General features: G+C 40.5%; 1 pseudogene; it reads left to right on the top strand.

Moving 5' to 3' along the window:
• Positions 1–11,300, top strand: part of LOC114228423 (eukaryotic translation initiation factor 2A-like) — a 43,697-nt pseudogene extending 32,397 nt beyond the window's left edge.
• Positions 11,301–18,577: the final 7,277 nt, after the last annotated feature.

The raw sequence follows: 18,577 nt of genomic DNA, 5'->3' as shown, positions 1-18,577 counted from the left end.
AAATAAACATATAATAACAAAAAGTGTTTGAGTCCCAATTTCAATGTTCAATAGTTCTGTGTCCCCATTTCAATGTCAAATAGTTCCTTATGTGTACATGTCAGCAATGATATCTGGATAGTGGACACATGGTGGCAATGCAGGTCCAACCCTCTCTGGTTTGGTCCTAGGCAACCTGCAGCGACGCACAGCTGCTGACTGCTAGCGTGGCAAGGCATCGTCAGCATCTTCCATCTCTGGACTGTTTCTCCTCTTGTCTTCGTGGTTGGAGCAGACCTGCCAATTCCTCTCTGTTGCAGGAATCCACATGGTCTTGGAGTTGTTTTCTGAAAATATACAAACATATTCAATGGACACAGACAACAGGGGGGTGGGGCATAAGTGGGAGGTGGGGGGTTATGGGGGAATAAGGACACATATGTAAAAAATAAAAATTAAAAAACAAATTATAAAAAAATGAAATAAAAATAAAATATTAAATCTAATCCATACTAGTGGTCACCATAAACTTAAGAGAAATTGTTTCATGTGACAAAGATTTTTAAATGGAACTCTCTGTAGCCTGAAAATTATTTTGGAAGGAACAAAAAGAAGTTTCCTTCAAAAGTCATAAGGATTGTAATTGAAAGTCAATATATTTGGCCTCTTGAACTAATGTAAGTAATTTGTGTTTTTGCCTCCCTGACAAAGTTTATATAAAGTTACAAAAAGAAATTGACAGCCAGTTTGAAATTGAATTGCCATGGCCTAGAGCAAAGACTATCCTTACATGATATTATTCTACAATGTCATTATAATTTTAGATATTTTACAACAGCATATTGTACAATTATGCCAAACAAACTTACAAACTAATTCTTTGAATTGGCAGCAATTTAAAAAGGACATGAAAAGATTTAATCCCTTTCAGAAGGAATTAAGGCACTAGGAAGGCACTTGAGCATTCTTATTGGCCCCTATTGCCTTTTTTGCCAAGAGGGACCCTCTTCTCACATTCCAATTGCCCTCAGCTGTTGCCTGAGCTTTCTGTTCATATTGAGCCTTGAAGCCTCGTGGTGGCTGATAGCATGGATCTGTCTCTCGCCCAATCGTGTGTGCTGGGCCCTTCCTGGAGAAGAAACCTGAGTTCCCCGAGATATGTGATCAGTGCTGGGGCCCCGCCAGCAGGCGAGGGGATCCCAAGGCAGGTGCTGGGCGTGGATGCCATGGGGGCATAGGCTACCAAGGAGACAGAACTGAACATCACATCACCCTGCTTGGCCCAGAGGATGACTGGTTAGCCAGAGATGGGTAAGATTCCTCAGGGAAGGAACAATCTAAGACAGGCACAGTTGCAGAGGAGCCATCAGGAGAGAACTTGGGGATCAACAGTGGTGGGGCATAGACCTTCACCCCCCAACTTTGCAGGGGCCTGAACCCTTACCCCTTCTGAGGGAGGTCTCCTGCCCCCATGGCTGCTTTGCTTCCCACGCCCAGCTCAGATCAGGACCCAGGCAACAGAGACTTGGCCCAGTTCAGATCTGTACACAGGTGACAGACAGAGACTTGGCCGACAGCAGCTGCCCTATATCTAAATCCAGCCTAGCACCAGGAATACTCAGGGCCTACTTAAGAATGCAAAGAATCCTTTCCACTAATATTTACAGGGTAAACTAAGGTTGTTGGTAGAGTATTAAATTTGACAGTAAAATAGTAATCAAGTTTTCAGATTAATTTAAATAGGCTAATTGAAATAAGTGAATATTCAAGAAAATTTCATTGTACTGGACAAAAAGCTGTTCCTAAAGTAGTAACTAAAATTTCTATTGGTAGTTCATCTCATGGTAAAATTCCTGAACATACAATGAACCTAAAGCAGTCATATTTTTGTGCAAAAAATTAAATTTAAAGTTATCAAGACTGCATTATAAAATTTACAAAAGCCTCCATTAATCAGAAAAGGGGGGATAGTAAGGTAATATCATGTAAGGAAAAATATCCTATAAGTAAATTACATCTAGAAAATTTTTACTTTATAAAATTAATTTTCATTTGTAATGCTAACTGCAAGACACCCATGAAAAACACACATGGTGTCTAAATAAGACAAAGGAAAATCATTTGGGCAAAAATAAAAAGGATCCTAATTCAATTATATAGAAAAGATTCCTTTATTAACTTTTGGTCAAGAAACTGCACACTTTTAAAAGTAAAGAACTCTCCACTACATATGTTAGCATCAAATGCATATGGTACACACTAATTGAAATATATATATATATATATATATATATATATATATATATATATATATCCTGCTAGGATAATGTGTCCTTTAGGGCAGAAAGGAAAAGTACATTTTCCTGTGGGAAAATGGTAAAATTAGAGACATCACTGGAAAGAAATGAAAGAAACTGTATTTGAGAGATTCCAAATGGTAAGTATGAACAAAAGATGGGGAAATTAAGCGAGACTTTAATAGTTAGCCTGTGAAGTCATTCTTTGTATTGAAATTCAGTTTGTTTTAAAGCGTCTTTATTTCTGAAGATGATTTTCTCATCACTATAGGGGGAAGTTCAATTACTGTACCCATGCAATTGTCCATTTTCAATCATTTTTTGTAAAGTTTGAGTATAGGATTTATTATACTCCGAATGAAATTGGTACAAATGAAATTCTTGTTAATGGGCATTAACTTTGCTATTTTCTCATTTGCTATAAAAGCCTCTTAAGCACCAAGGTTTGGGATAGGCCAGATTATTATCAACCAAGTAGAGAAGGAGGAGCTACCTGATGGGTTTAAAAGCAGTGTTTTTTCAGTTTATAATATAGGGAAATTAAAAAAATTCAGTCTCCCTCTTATTTTCTAGGGTTAATTAGATACTGCTCTTTTGCTGTTATAAATCATTTGTTTTCTAGATCCCACTGCCCAGTATATTTCAATGGTTTTCTGCCGGGGTGTTTCTCAGCATCTAGAAGTGTTCAGGAATCTGGAGAAGGGGCTGCGTGTAAATTAATAAAGAGACTAGACATGAAATATAAATTTGGAAGGCATTTTGGGGAGCCAGAGGAGACCTAGCTTCAGTAACCAAGTTCTCTGAATCTCTGGACCCCTAGATTTTATTAACACAAATTGCCCTAAGGCAAACAGATATACATATCACAGGTAAGGCTTGGTATACAGTAGGCATTGTCAAATTGGGGAAACTGCTCTCGGCTGTTCCAGTAGCAGACAATAATATATGCAGATTTTCAGGTTTGGAGAAATGCTTTCGGCTATTCCAGCAGGCAATATGATTCAGCCCTACTGAATATAGAAGCCCATCAACCTTTTGAGGACTTCTTGCATTTATGACCTGCTGGAATTAGCTTCCAGCAGTTTTCTTACATCAACCCCATTTTTCCAGTCATTACCATCCATGTGCTAATCAAACAATTATCTTGTCATTCATTTTATAACACGTTCTGTAAGAACCCATGGAATCCTTTTATAATTAAGGGGATGCAATTATATTAATATCATAAACATTATTTTACTGAACATTTCTTGGAAATGTGAGTAAAGAAACAGAAGCCCAAATAGTAAATGTCATTCTATGTAAATAATGAGTATTTAAAAATTATTGAAACATTAAAAGCTGACATATGTTGCTTTTAGGGCTTTTAGAGATAAAGTGAGCTGTGAGCAATTTTAAGTAATCTATTTCAAAAGTTGTCCAATATTAGTTTCTTAAATTACAATCAGTAAATTATTATTTCTTTATTAGTTAATGTGATCATTCAACATTATGAATACCTAAATTTAGTATTCAATTTGAAAGAAACTTTACCCCCTTTTTAAGGTACTGTGAATGCCTTTGGCCAAATTTAAAAGACTCAAATCATGAAGATTAAGAGACAGGGAGTTCATAAACAAGCAGCCATTTTTTTTTTTTTAATTCCCAACCTGCCTGAGGAAGACCCTTAACTGTCTTGCCAACCATACTGACAAAGGACAATGTGAATTCTTGGGGAGAAAGTCTCTCCACTGGGACTAGCTATGTTTGCCTCCCCATAATGGATTTCCCCTGAGTCAAAGACCATAACACTGTCTATATTGTTTCAGCCACATTAATTTTCAAACATGGTGTTTGTTACTGCCAGTTCACCAAAACCAAACATAGCAAAGTGGTCCATCTGCAGCAATTCCTAAAGCTGTGGTTTTGTCTTGGTTGCGTGGACATTAGTACCTGCTGTATTTCCTATATTTCTCTAAAATTCACCTCATGGTCTCTTTAACAATTTTTTCCTCACTTGACCTTCTATTTTTTATTTATTCATTTATTTATGTACTAGAGGCCTGGTGCACAAAATTCATGCACAGAGGGGGGTGGAGATGTCCCTCAGCCTGACCTGCACCCTCTCCAACTGGGACCCCTCAGGGGATGTCTGATTGCAGGACTGGGCCTAAACTGGTAGTTGGACATCCCTCTCACAATCCGAGACTGCTGTCTCCTAATGGCTCTCCTGCCTGGCTGCCTGATTGGTTCTAACTGCTTCTGCCTGCCAGCATAATTGCTTCCTAACCTCTGCCCTGCTGGCCTGATTGATGCCTAACTGCTCCCCTGCTGGTCTGATCTTGCCACCAACTGCCCTCCCCTGTCTGCCTGATGGCCCCCAACTGCCCCTCCCCTGCAGGCCTGGTCCCCCCAAACTGCCCTCTCCTGTCTGCCTGATGGCCCCCAACTGCCCTCCCCTGCAGGCCTGGTCGCCCCCAACTGCCCTCCCCTGTTGCCCTGATCTTGCCCCCAACTGCCCTCCTCTGCTGGCCTGATGGCTACCAACTGCCCTACCCTGCAGGTCTTGTCACCCCCAACTGCCCTCCTCTGCTGGCTATCTTCTGGTGGCCATCTTGTGGTGGCCATCTTATGATTATGTCACGTGAGGGTGTCACGTGAGGGCAATATGCCACCTAGGTTTTTATTACATAGGATTTTTGTTTAATTTTACTTTTACTTCTGAGGACCTGTGAAACCAGATCTTTTTTTTTTTATTACTGAATTTGTTAGGGTGACACTGGTTAATAAAATTATATAGGTTTTAGGTTTACAATTCTATAATACACCATATGTATATTGTATTGTGTGTTTACCACCCAAAGTAAAGTCTTTTTTGGTCACTTATTATCTCCCCTTTACCCTCTTCTACCTCCCCCATTCCCTTTCCCTTTGGTAATCACTGTACTGTTGTCTATGAGTAGTGTTTTCTTTTTTTTCTTAATCCCTTCACCTTTACACCCAGCACCTCAACCTCCCTTTCCTCTGACTGCTGTCAGACTGTTCTCTATATCTATGAGTCTATTCTATTTTCTTTGCTTGTTTAGGGTTCTTTTTTGGCCTTCTATTCTTAACATTCAACCTTCATGCCCTCTCATGGCTAAAAATATGACTTCAGACCATATATCTTCAAATTTTGTCTCATGCTGGGCAAGGATTGTTATCCAAATGGTAGCTGGCATCTCAAAATTATTGTGTTCAAACACAACTTGTGATTTTAACCTCATCAAACCTGAATCTCCTTTTGGATCTCCCATTTTCATGAAGGAAACCATCACCTATTAAGTTGCCTGAAGTACTTTCCCTCTCCTATTCCTACAGTAACATAAGTTATATGTAAAATGGTACAACCACTATGGGAACAGTTTGGTAGTTTCTTAAAAAACCAAATGTATAAACAATCCAATTAAAAAATGGGCAAAAGACCTAAATCGACACCTCTCCAAAATGAACATACAGAAGACCAAAAGGCATATGAAAAAATGTGCAAAGTCATTAATCATCTGAGAGATGCAAATCAAAACAACAATGAGAAACCACCTCAGACCTGTTAGAATAGCTATCATCAACAAATCAACAAATGACAAGTGTTGGTGAGGATATGGAAAAAAGGAGACCCTTGTACGTATATTGCTGGTGGAGATGCAGACTGGTGCAGCCACTGTGGAACACAGTTCAGAGTTTCCTCAAAAAATTAAAAATGGAACTCCCATTTGACCCAGTGATCCCACTTCTAGGAATATATTCCAAGGAATCAGAAATACCTATCAGAAAGAATATATGCACCCCTATGTTCATAGCAGCACAATTTACAATAGCTAATATTTGGAAATAGCCTAAGTGCCCATCAGCAGATGAGTGGAATAAAAAGCTGTGATACATCTATACAATGGAATATTATGCATCTGTAAAAAATAAAGAACTCTTACCATTTGCAACAGCATGGGTGGACCTAGAGAGCATTATGCTAAGTGAAATAAGCCAGTCAGAGAAAGGTAAGTATCACATGATCTCACTCATTTGTAAAATATAATGAACAACATAAACTGATACACAAAAACAGACCCAGAGACATAGAAACATCGAATAGACTATCAAACCTCAGAAAGAAGGCCAAGCAGGGTGGAGGGGTAAAAGTGATCAACCAATGAATTCATATGTGTATATGCATAACCCGTAGACACAGACAATAGAGTGGTGAAGGCTTGGGGGGAGAAGGGTGGGAGAGGGCAATGGGGGAGCAAAGGGGACATATGTAATACTTTCAACAATAAAGATTGATTTAAAAAACAAACAAAAGAACACATGTATAACTACAATCCAAACTTGCAATTATACTCCTAGACATTTACAGCAGAGAAATTAAAACTTATCTATATATATAAAAGCTTAAGTGACCATTACAACCAGACAACTGGACGACCAGCTGGTGGCTATGATGTGCACTGACTACCAGGGGGAAGACACTCAATGCAGGAGCTGTCCCTGGTGGTCAGTGCACTCCCACAGCCAACCTCCCACTGCCAGACAACCTCCTGTGGTCCCTCCTCCCTGGCAGGCCAGCCTGATCAGGACTAGGCTAGATGGCCCCAATTGGCCCTGATCGCCGGCCAAGCTGAGGGACCCCACACGTGCATGAATTTGTGCACTGGGCCTTTAGTGTTTACATAAAACATATACACACGTGTTTATAGAAGCTTTATTCTTAATAGGCAAAAACTTGAAACAAACCAGACATCCTTCAATGTGTGAAAGGTTATACTGTGGCACATTCATACCATAGAATACTTGTCAGCAACCAAAAGAAAAAAAATGTAGCAATTTGGAAGAATTGCCATTAAGTTATGGTGAATAAAAAATAGCCAATCCCCAAAAGTTATATACTGTATGATTATATTTACATGACATTCTTGAAATGACAAATGTATAGAAAGGAGAACAGACTAGTGTTTGCCAGGAGGGAGGGGAATGGTGTGGTCTTTAAAGGGGACATGAGGGATTCTTGTAATGGAGATATTCTATATCTTGACTGTATCTATATAAAAATCCTGACTGATATTTTGCTATATTTTATGGAAAACTGCGTAAAGGGCACCTGGGGTCTCTTTGTATTATTTATTGTAAGTATAAGTGAATTTACAGCCATTTAACAATAAAAATAATTCATTTATTTATTTTCCTGGAAACCTGTTAATTTATATTTATTTTTTCCTTTTTATTGAATTTATTACAGTGACACTGGTTAACAACATTTTACAGGTTTCAGGTGCACAATTCTATAACACATCATCTGTACACTGCATTTTGTGTTCATTACCCTGACTCAAGTCTCCTTCCATCACCTCTTATCCCCACTGTACCCTCTTCCACCTCTCCTATCCCAACCTTCCCCCAGCAATCACCACACTGTTGTCCATGTTCATGAGTTTTTTTCTCTTTTCTTTTCTTTTTTGCTCAGCCCCCACATCTCTTTCAGTCCCCACCCCAGACAGCTGTCATCTTGCTCTCTATCTATGAGTCTATCTCTATTTTGCTTGTTAGTTCATTTTGTTCATTAGATTCTACAAATGAGTGAAATCATATGGTACTTGTCTTTCTCTGACTGGCTTATTTCACTTGGCATAATGCTCTCCAGGTCCATCCATGCTATTACAAGAGTAAGATTTCCTTCTTTTTATTATTGAGCTGTGTTTCATTTAACCAAGGATGTAAAAGTCCTGCACTCAAAAAAATATAAGACACTGAAGGAAGGAATTGAAGATAAAAATAAGAAAAGCATATATAATGCTCATGGATAGGAAGATGTAACATCATTAAAATGTCCATATTATCCAAAGCAATCTATAAATTCAATGCAATTCCTATCAAGATACCAAAGGCATATTTCACACAACCAGAACAAATATTCCAAAGATTTATATTGAACCTCAAAAGACCCAGAATAGCAACAGTGATCTTGAGAAACAAGAACAAGTTGGAGGAGTCATACTACTGATCTCAAACTACACTACAAAGCCAGAGTAATAAAAACAGCATGGTACTAACATAAAAATAGACATATAATAGATCAATGAAACAGAATAGAGAGCCCAGAAATAAACCCATGCTTTTATAGTCAATTAATATTTGACAAAGGAAACAAAAACATACAATGAGGTAAAGATAGTCTATTCAATAAATGATGTTGAGAAAATTGGACAGATACATGCAAAAAATGAAACTAGATCACCTTTTTGCACCAAACACAAGAATAAACTCAAAATGAATTAAAGACTTAAATGTTAGACTCAAAACCATAAAAATCCTAGATTAAAACATAGGCAGTAAAATCTTGGACATTTCTCAGCAATATTTTTTCCGATATATCTCCTCAGGTGAGGAAAACAAAAGAAAAAAATAAACAAATGGGACTACAACAAACAAAAGTATTTTGAACAGCAAAGAAAACCATCAACAAAATGAAAGATAAACCACTGAATGGGAGAACATATTCTTCAGTACATCTGATAAGAGGTTAATGTCCAAAATTTAGAAAGAACTTTTAAAAGTCAACACACAAAAAACAAGCAATCCAATTAAAAATGGGCCAAGGACTTTAATAGACATTTCACCAAAGAGGACATAGAGATAGACAATAGACATATGAAAGATGCTCAGTGTCATTAATCATCAGAGAAATGAAATTTAAAACCACAATGAGATGTTACCTCACACCTGTCAGAGTGGCTATCATCAATAAATCAACAAACAACCATTTTTGGCAAGGATGTGCAGCAAAGGGAACCCTCATGCACTGTTGGTGGAAATGCAGATTTCCACTGTTGAAAGCAGTATGAAGTTACCAAAATAATTAAAAATTGAATTGACTTATGTCCCAGTGATTCCACTTCTAGAAATATATTAGAAGAAACCTGAAACACTACTTCAAAAGAATATATGCACTCCTATATTCATTGAAGCATTATTTACAACTAGAGGCCAGACGCACAAAATTTGTGCGCAGGTAAGGTCTGTAAGCCTGGCCTGTGATCGGGGCCACCTTCCCCGGCTGCCTGCAGCTGGCCATACCCCCCGCTGCCACCCACCCCCAATTCCCCATTCACCATTGGGTGATCAGAGCCTGCTGGCTGGAGGGAGGAACCGAGAGGTCAGCAATTCCACCCATTTGCCTGCCTTGCCCCCTGCCACTACCCACTCCCAGTTCCCTGTCTGCCATCGGGTAATTGGAGCCTGGTGGCCGGGGTGGGGGAACCGAGAGGTCAGCCATTCCGCCCACTCACTAACCCCGCCCCCCCCACCACTCACCCCAGTTCCTCATTTGCCATTGGGCAATCAGAGCCTGACAGCTGGGGGCAGGGACTGAGAAGTGGTCAGTGTGTCTCATCGTGTCTGCTTGAGCAGTTGTTCTTGTCATTCCTCTGTTAGGGTCAATTTGCTTATTACCCTTTTATTATATAGGATAGCCCAAGTATCAATCAGTAGATAAGTGGATAAAAATACTTTAAAAATTCACAAATAAAAGATTTTTGTCAAACTACCTCATGAGTCAGGAGCCATCCAAAGAGTAACAAAAATACATAGTAAATGCTTTTCTCTCTTATTTTCCTTGACCCTTACAATGTTCTGCATACTTTCTATATATTTTAAAACCAACTTAAAGCATAGCTGGAATACCCAAGCTCCCACTTTGTAAAAACCTAGACATGTTTATAGTCTTCATTCTGAAAAAAATGCAAAATTGTTATTTATCCTGGTAAGAAAATGTATCTATTTGTTTCAGGACAAGGTCTCAAGGTCTGGACCGTTCTTACTAAATGTTATTTCTTGCTAAATGTTCAATTGTACCATAGTATTGTATAGATGCAGTTTAAACAGGAGGAACTGACAGGAACTTAATTAGATGAAAGCAGCCAATGGCAAAGAAGAAATCAACATGAAATAGTCTTTATAAGCAGTGACTAAGCCTCCCTTCAGGGAGACAGAGTGTTGGATATGAATTCCCTGTTTCTTTTACTTGCTGCAGGTAAGTAAAACTACTTTGGGACTAACTAACCTGGTTTTTTAATAGAGTACCCCAAGCAGTGAACCCTTCATTAACATTTGTGCCAGAAATGTTAACAAGGAAGTTCAAATTTTTGGAAACAACGATTTTAATACAATTGTAAATAAATTAAATGTGAAAGCAATTATTTTGAGTTATCACCTGGACACTAACCATAAAAAGTGGCAGTCCATGTCCCAGGGGAGTGAGGGCATATCTTCCATTTTTTATTATTTCAGTAACCCAAACTTGGTGTACCTATTGCATCTTCAGCCAAAAAAAGATTTATTTAATGCCAGGGAATAGAAAAGCTAAAGCTGTGTTGTAATAGTACAGATACTGACAAGATAGGAGCTTTCCACTGCAGGGGTTGGGGGAGTGGGGGGTGAGGGGGCTGCATTATGTTGCAGCAAATGGAGAAAGTGCTATAATGCAATTACCAAAAATGGCTTCTTAATAGGGGTAGTTCAGAATTCTAGTTCTACTAGTTCTACTGAAATTTGTTCTGTTTGGACTTCACACTTGCCCAATGTGATTCTGTGTTTGACTTTGGAACTGGCCATCACAATGCAGCCTGCAACAGCCCTCTTGGACACTTATCAGTGCTACTAGCTGAATTTGGAAATCTGAGGAGTCAAAGGAAGTGTGCGATGTCACAAACTACAAACCTATTTGTAAACCCACAACCTCTGATTCTACTTCTTTTCCTTGGTGCCCAGAGGATGAGAGCACTTTAAGCCACTTGCCCTCCCAGGTTATATGTTAACACTGGGTATGAGATCTGGCATTAACCTGGCTCTACCTTGTGTGAATTATGATATGCCATTGAATGCAGAAATATGGCAGGATCTTGGCAGCCATTTTCAGATGGAATATTTCCAGCAAAAACAGTAACTTATCAAGCAGTTCCAAGTGAAGTCCCCAGGGAAGAACATAAAGCTGCAACATATAGATGCCCAATTTAAAAAAAAAATAAACCAAACACCCATTATAAACTGCATGAGAGGAGCCACAATCAGGAAATTGAAAGCTATTATCAAAAAACCCTTGAGGCCTGCCCACATGGCTGAGTGGTTGAGCATTGACCTATGAACCAAGGCGTCATGGTTAGATTCCTGGTCAGGTCACATGCCTGGTTATTGGGCTCAATCCCCAGTGGGGGGCATGCAAGAGGCAGCCGATCAATGATTCTCTCTCCTTATTGATGTTTCTATCTCTCTCTCCCTCTCCCTTTCTCTCTGAAATGAATAAAAATATTTTTTTAAAAAATCCTTGAAAATGAAAGGAAGCATGGGGCTGCGAGAGCTTCAAGGCAGGAAGTGAGAGGAGGCCCAGTCCAGACTTGGCCCTATCCATCCCATGGGGCACATCATAAAAGACAGTCTCAGTTACCTTCTGGAGACCCTGAGACAGACAAACAGATAGAGAACCTGAAGAAAAAGCTGAGAGCAGTCTAACAGCTGAGAGAAAAAGCAGTATCTGAAAAACAGCTAGAAAAAACATCAGCCAGTGAAAATTGCATCTGAAGAGCCTTTCTAAAGGAGCCAGAAATATTATAGTTGGGTTTTTAAAGATTTACAGAAACCAGGGCAAACACTTCACCTCTTTAATATATATATTAAATACTAGAGGCCCGGTGCACAAAATTCGTGCACAGAGCAGGGGGTGTCCCTCAGCCCAGCCTGTACCCTCTCCAATCTGGGACCCCTCGAGGGATGTCTGACTGCCCAGGTGGGATCGGGCCTAAATGGGCTGTCGGACATCCCTCTCAAAATCCAGGACTGCTGGCTCCCAACTGCTTGCCTGCCTGCCTTCCTGATTGCCCCTAAATCGCTTCTGCCTGCCAGCTTGATCACCCCCTAACCACTCCCATGCCAGCCCGATTGATGTCTAACTGCTCCCCTGCCAGCCTGTTTGCCCCCAACTTCCCTTCTCTGCCGGCCTGGTCACCCCTAACTGCCATCCCCTGCAGGGTTGATTGCCTCCAACTGCCCTCCCTTGAAGGCCTGGTCCCTCTCAACTACCCTCCCTTGCAGGTCTGGTGCCTCCCAACTGCCCTCCCCTGCTGGCCATCTTGTGCTGGCCATCTAGTGTCCACATGGGAGCAGGATCTTTGACCACATGGGAGCAGCCATATTGTGTGTTGGATTGATGGTCAATCTGCATATTACTCTTTTATTAAATAGGAGGATAGAGGCCTGGTGCACGGGTGGGGGCCAGCTGGTTTGCCCTGAAGGGTGTCCTGGATCAGGATGGAGTTCCCTTGGGGCGTGGACAGGCCTGAGCGAGGGGCCTGTGGTGGTTTGCAGGCCAGCCAAGCCCCTGGCGACCCAAGCAGAGGCCCTGGTATCTGGAATTTATTTACCTTCTACAATTGAAACTTTGTAGCCTGGAGTGGAGCCAAGCCTCCTGCTGGATCCGTGGCTGCCGCTTGGATTTGTTTACCTTCTATAATTGAAACTCTGTATCTTTGATTGGAGGCCTGGGCCCACCAGAGTGTGTGGACAGCTTGGCTTCTTTTTTTGCCTGGGAAACCCAAATGGTAGCCATCTTGGCTGGGGTTAATTTGCATACTTGCCCTGATTGGCTGGTGGGCGTGGCTTGGCTGGTGGGTGTGGTTTATGTAGTGGAGTGATGGTTAATTTGCATATTATTCTTTTATTAGAGAGGATATGTGTGTAATAAATATGTGTGTGTGTGTGTGTGTGTGTGTGTGTATACTCATATATATTATTGATTTTAGAGAGGAAGGGAGAGAGAGAGAGATAGAAACATCAATGATGCAAGAGAATCATTGATTGGCTGCCTCCTGCATGCCCCCTACTGGGGGTTGAGCCTGCAACCTGGCATGTGCCCTTGACTGGAATTGAACCTGGGACCCTTCAGCCCCCAGGCCAGGGCACAAAACCAGCCAGGGCAACATTTCACCTCTTAAATCCACTGGTATGTATGAATATCAATGTGCCCACCATTAGGGCTCATGTGTAACTTTAACCATTTATGCAATATTTTTTATATAGGGTAACAAACCATAAAATAACTAAGACTAAATCTAACAAGTGATGTCCAAGAACTCTACTCTAAAAACTGTACAGGATATCACTGAGGGAAATTAAAGACCAAAAGAATATCATGTCACTGAAAATGAAAGCTCAGTATTCAAGATTTTTATTTTCCCCAAATATATTTGTATAGCTCATGCAATTAAACAAAATCCAGCACCACTTTTATAAGTTGTATCTAAAATTTATATGGATATCTGTTGTCTACAAGACACCACCTCAGAACAAAAGACACACAGACTAAAAGTGAAGGGATGAAAAAAAAATACTCAATGAAAATGGAAAGAACAAAAGCTGGGTAGCAATACTTACATCTGACAAAATACATGTCAAAACAAAGGCCATAAGAAAGAGACAAAGAACGTCACTATATAATACTAAAGGGATCAATTCTACAAGAGTATATAAGCCTTATAAACATATGCACCCAATATAAGATCACCTAAATATATAAAGAAAATCATGGTGGACATTAAGGGAGAGATCAACAGCAATACAGTCATAGGGGATTTTAACACTATTGTAATTATTGGATAGGTCTTCCACATAAAAAATGAACAAAGCAACAGTGACCTTCACCACCACACTGGATCAGATGGATTTAATTGATATTTACAGAATATTTCGTCCCAAAGCAAAAGAATCTACATTCTTCCAAAGTGCACATGGAACATTCTCAAAGATAAACCCCCATATTAGAACACAAAATAATTCTTAACAAATTCAAGAAGATTGAAATCAAATTAAGCATCTTCTGTGACCACAATGACATGAAACTAGAAATCAGCTACCAAAAAAAGAATGAAAAACATTCAAACATATGAAGGTTAAATAGCATGTTATTAAACAACTAGAGGCCCAGTGCATGAAAATTGAGGGGAGTCCCTCAGCCTGGCCTGCCCCCGCTCACAGTCCGGGAGCTCTCAGGGGTGGGAGGTGACCTGGTGATCAGGGGAAGGTGATGTCCCATCACACCTCTGCTGCTGCCACTGCAGGCAGTGCAAGCCTTGGCTGGCCCTGGTTACCTGAGCCTCGGGCGGCCCTGGGTGGCTGGGCAGCCACCATCCGAGGCTTACCTGTGCCTCAGGCCAGCCCTGGGCGGCTGGGGGGCTGAAGGGACTGAGGAATTCTGGAGGCAGGCCTTGCTGAGCACCTGCTGCCCCAGCGGGGCTGAGGGGACTAGGTGCCGCCATCTTGTGGCTGTGGGTGCCACCATCTTTGAGGGCATGGCATTCAATTAGCATTTTCCCATCTTATTGGCTGTGGGTGCCACCATCTTTGAGGGCAGGGCAGTCAATTAGCATATTCCCTCCTTATTGGCTGTGGATGCTGCCTTCTTTGTGACGATGTGAGGGTCAATTAGCATATTCCCTCTTTATTAAATAGGATGAATGGGTTAGCAATGAGATGAAAGAAGAAATAAAAAATTCTCCAAAACAAATGAAAATGAACACCCAACAACCTAAAATTTATGACACACAGTGAAAGCAGTCCTAAGAGGGCAGTTCATAGCATTACAGGCCTACCTCAAAAAGCAAGAAAATATCTCAAGCAATCTAACCCTTCACTTAAAATAACTAAAAAAGGAACAATAACCAAAGCCCAGAGTAAGTAGAAGGAAGGAAATAATAAAGACCAGAGCAGAAATACATGACATGGACTAAAAAAATAATACAAAAGATCAATGAAACCAAGAGTTGGTTCTTTGTAAAGATAAACAAGATTTATAAATCTTTAACAAGACTCATCAAGAAATAAACAGAGAGAACCCAAATAAATAAAATTAGAAATAAAAAAATAGAAGTAACAATTAACATCACAGAAATGCAAAGGATTGCAAGAAAATACTATGAACAACTATATGCCAATAAATTGGACAACCTGGGAGAAATGGATAAATTCCTAGAAACTTACAATCTTCCAAAACTAAATCAGGAAGAATGAGGAAACCTGAATAGACTGATTACAACTAATGAAATTGAAGCAATAAAAAAACAAAAACAAAACAAAGTCCCAGCAAACAAAAGTTCTAGACTGGATGGCTTCACAGGCAAATTTCATAAAACATTCAAAGAAGAAATAACACCTATTTTCTCAAACTATTAAAAAAATTTTTAGATAAGGGAAGACTACCAAGCTCTTTTTAAGAGGCCAGCATTATCCTAATTTCAAAACCTAATAAAGACACCACAAAGAAAGAAAATGATAGACCAATATCCCTGATGAACACAGATACTAAAATCCTCAACAAAAAATTAGTGAACCGGATCCAGCAATACATTAAAAATACCAGACATCGAGAGAAACCAAGATGGCGGCAAAGGTAAACAACTAAACTGTCGTCTCACACAACAATTTCAAAACTACAACTAAAAGACAAAACGTCTATCACCCAGAACCATGGGAAAGCTGGCTGAGTGGAAATTCTACAACTAGAAGGAAAAAGAGCACAAGCGCTGAAAAGCTGAGGTATGGAGGCACACGAATCCAGCTGGTGGCGGGCGACTGGGCACACTGCTTTTTTTCAACCCGAAGGGAGACAAGCTCCTGATCACTCTGAAATCCAGTTTCTGGGGAGACTCAGGGGACCCAGACGCCTACGGGGAAAAGATGGACTGTCGGCCATCGGGTTGGAAAGTGAGGGTGACTTTTTTGCAGAGGTGTGCCCAGCAATCATTGTTTACTGCACTGGAGAGTGGGACATGGCAACTTGGAAATGCGGAAAGGCAGACTAGCAGCCATTGCTGTTTGCCACGCCCTAGCCTAGTGACGCCCTGAGACCCCGCCCCACACAATCTATAAACACACCCAAGCTCCCACAGCGGCTTTTGCATATAAATGGCCTGCCCTATCGAAGCTTAAGCAAATAAACTGCAGCTCCAGTCAGACAGCTCCAAAACCTCCAAATCCTGAGCAAAGAGGAGAAAACTGTAGTTCTTGCTGTAGCTCCTGCTGGGTGGCCTCAGACAGTAGCTAACCTGCACCCCATTGGAGAACCAGACACTAGTGTATCTAGTGGTCTGTGTGAGATGACACCAGATTTCAACTACTCTCATAAGGGACACATTCAAGAGGAAGACTCAGTGAACACCAAAGCCCCACTGGAACAAGTTCTGCACATAAGCGTGTCTCCAGCACAGCAATTCTTCCATTATAGACACAGTGGGTCCTCATAGCCAATTGGCCTGGAGATCAATACCTCCCAGTGACACCAACAACAATCAAGACTTAACTACCACAAGGCTGTACACACAGTCCACAAAGGGGTGCACCAAGAGTGTCCACCTTAGGTAACTGAGAGGCTGACCCATTGAACTATATAGGACACCTAGCACACAAAGCCACCCTACCAACTCAGGGAAGCAGCAAAAATGAGGAGACAAGGAAACAGATCACAAACTAAAGAAATGGAGGAGAACAAATGACTGGATACAGAGTTCAAAACCATGGTTATAAGGTTTTTCAAGAATTTCCTAGAAAAGGCCGATAAATTTAATGAGACCCTTGAGGATATGAAAAAAGACCAACTAGAAATTAAACATACACTAACTGAAATAAAAAATATTATACAGAGACCCAACAACCGACTAGAGGAACGCAAGAATCAAGTCAAAGATTTGGAATACAAAGAGGCAAAGGACACTCCTCCAGATAAGCAAGAAGAGAAGAGAATCCACAAAGTTGAAGATAGTGTAAGAAGCCTCTGGGACAACTTCAAGCGTACCAACATCAGAATTATGGGAGTGCCAGAAGAAGAGAGAGAGAAAGATACTGAAAACCTATTGAAGAAATAATGACCAAAAACTTCCCCCACCTGGTGAAAGAAATAGACTTACAAGTCCAGGAAGCATACAGAACCCCAAACAAAAGGAATCCAAAGAGGACTACACCAAGACACATCATAATTAAAATGCCAAGAGCAAAAGACAAAGAGAGAATATTAAAAGCAGCAAGAGAAAAACAGTTAGTTACCTACAAGGGAGCACCCATACGATTATCAGCTGATTTCTCAACAGAAACTATGCAGGCTAGACGAGAGTGGCAAAAAATATTCAAAGTGATAAATAGCAAGAACCTACAACCAAGATTACTCTATCCAGCAAAGTTATCATTCAGAATTGAAGGCCAGATAAAGAGCTTCACAGATAAGAAAAAGCTAAAGGAGTTCATCACCACCAAACCAGTATTATATGAAATGCTGAAAGGTATTTTTTAAGAAGAGGAAGAAGAAGAAAAAAGTAAAGATAAAAATTATGAACAACAAATACATATCTATCAACAAGTGAATCTAAAAGTCAAGTGAATTAAAAATCTGAGGAACAGAATAAACTGGTGAATATAATAGAATCAGGGGCATAGAATGGGAGTGGATTGATAATTCTCAGGGGGAAAGGGGTGTCTGTGTGGGGGGGTATGGGAAGAGACTGGACAAAAATCGTACACCTATGGATAAGGACAGTGGTGGGGGGGGCAGATAAGGGTAGAGGGTGGGGTGGGAACCAGGTGGAGGGGAGCTATGGGGGAAAAAGGAGAAACAATTGTAATAATCTGAACAATAAAGATTATTAAATTAAAAAAAAATACCAGACATCATGACCAACTGGGATTTACTCCAGAGATGCAAGATTAGTACAATAATTGCAAATCAATAATCATGATGCATCACATAAACAAAATGAAGAATAAAAATCACATGATGTAGAAAAAACATTTGATCAAATCCAGCACCTGTCCGTGATAAACCTCTCAGTAAAGTGGTAATAGAGGGATCATACCTCAACATATTAAAGGTCATATATGACAAACCTATAACAACATCATAATCAATGGGCAAAATCTACATATGTTTCCCTTAAGGTCAGGAACAAGACAGGGATGTCTGCTTTCACCACTCTTATTCAACATGGTACTGGAAGTCCTAGCCACAACAATCCTATATCATAAAAGGGTAATATGCAAATTGACTGAATGGCAGAATGACTGGTCACTATGACACACACTGACCACCAGGGGGCAGATGTTCAATACAGGAGCTGCCCCCTGGTGGTCAATGCACTCCCACAGAGGGAGTGCCGCTCAGCCACAAGCCAGGTTGACAGCTGGTGAGCCCAGTGGTGGAGGCAGGAGCTTCTCCTTCCTCCGCGGCAGCGCTAAGCATGTCCAACTTCAGCTTAGGCCTG

The sequence above is a fragment of the Eptesicus fuscus genome, chromosome 2, assembly GCF_027574615.1.
Source record: "Eptesicus fuscus isolate TK198812 chromosome 2, DD_ASM_mEF_20220401, whole genome shotgun sequence".
NCBI lineage: Eukaryota > Metazoa > Chordata > Mammalia > Chiroptera > Vespertilionidae > Eptesicus > Eptesicus fuscus.
Note: the sequence above shows the minus strand (reverse complement) of the source record. Positions and strands in the feature narration are given on the sequence as shown.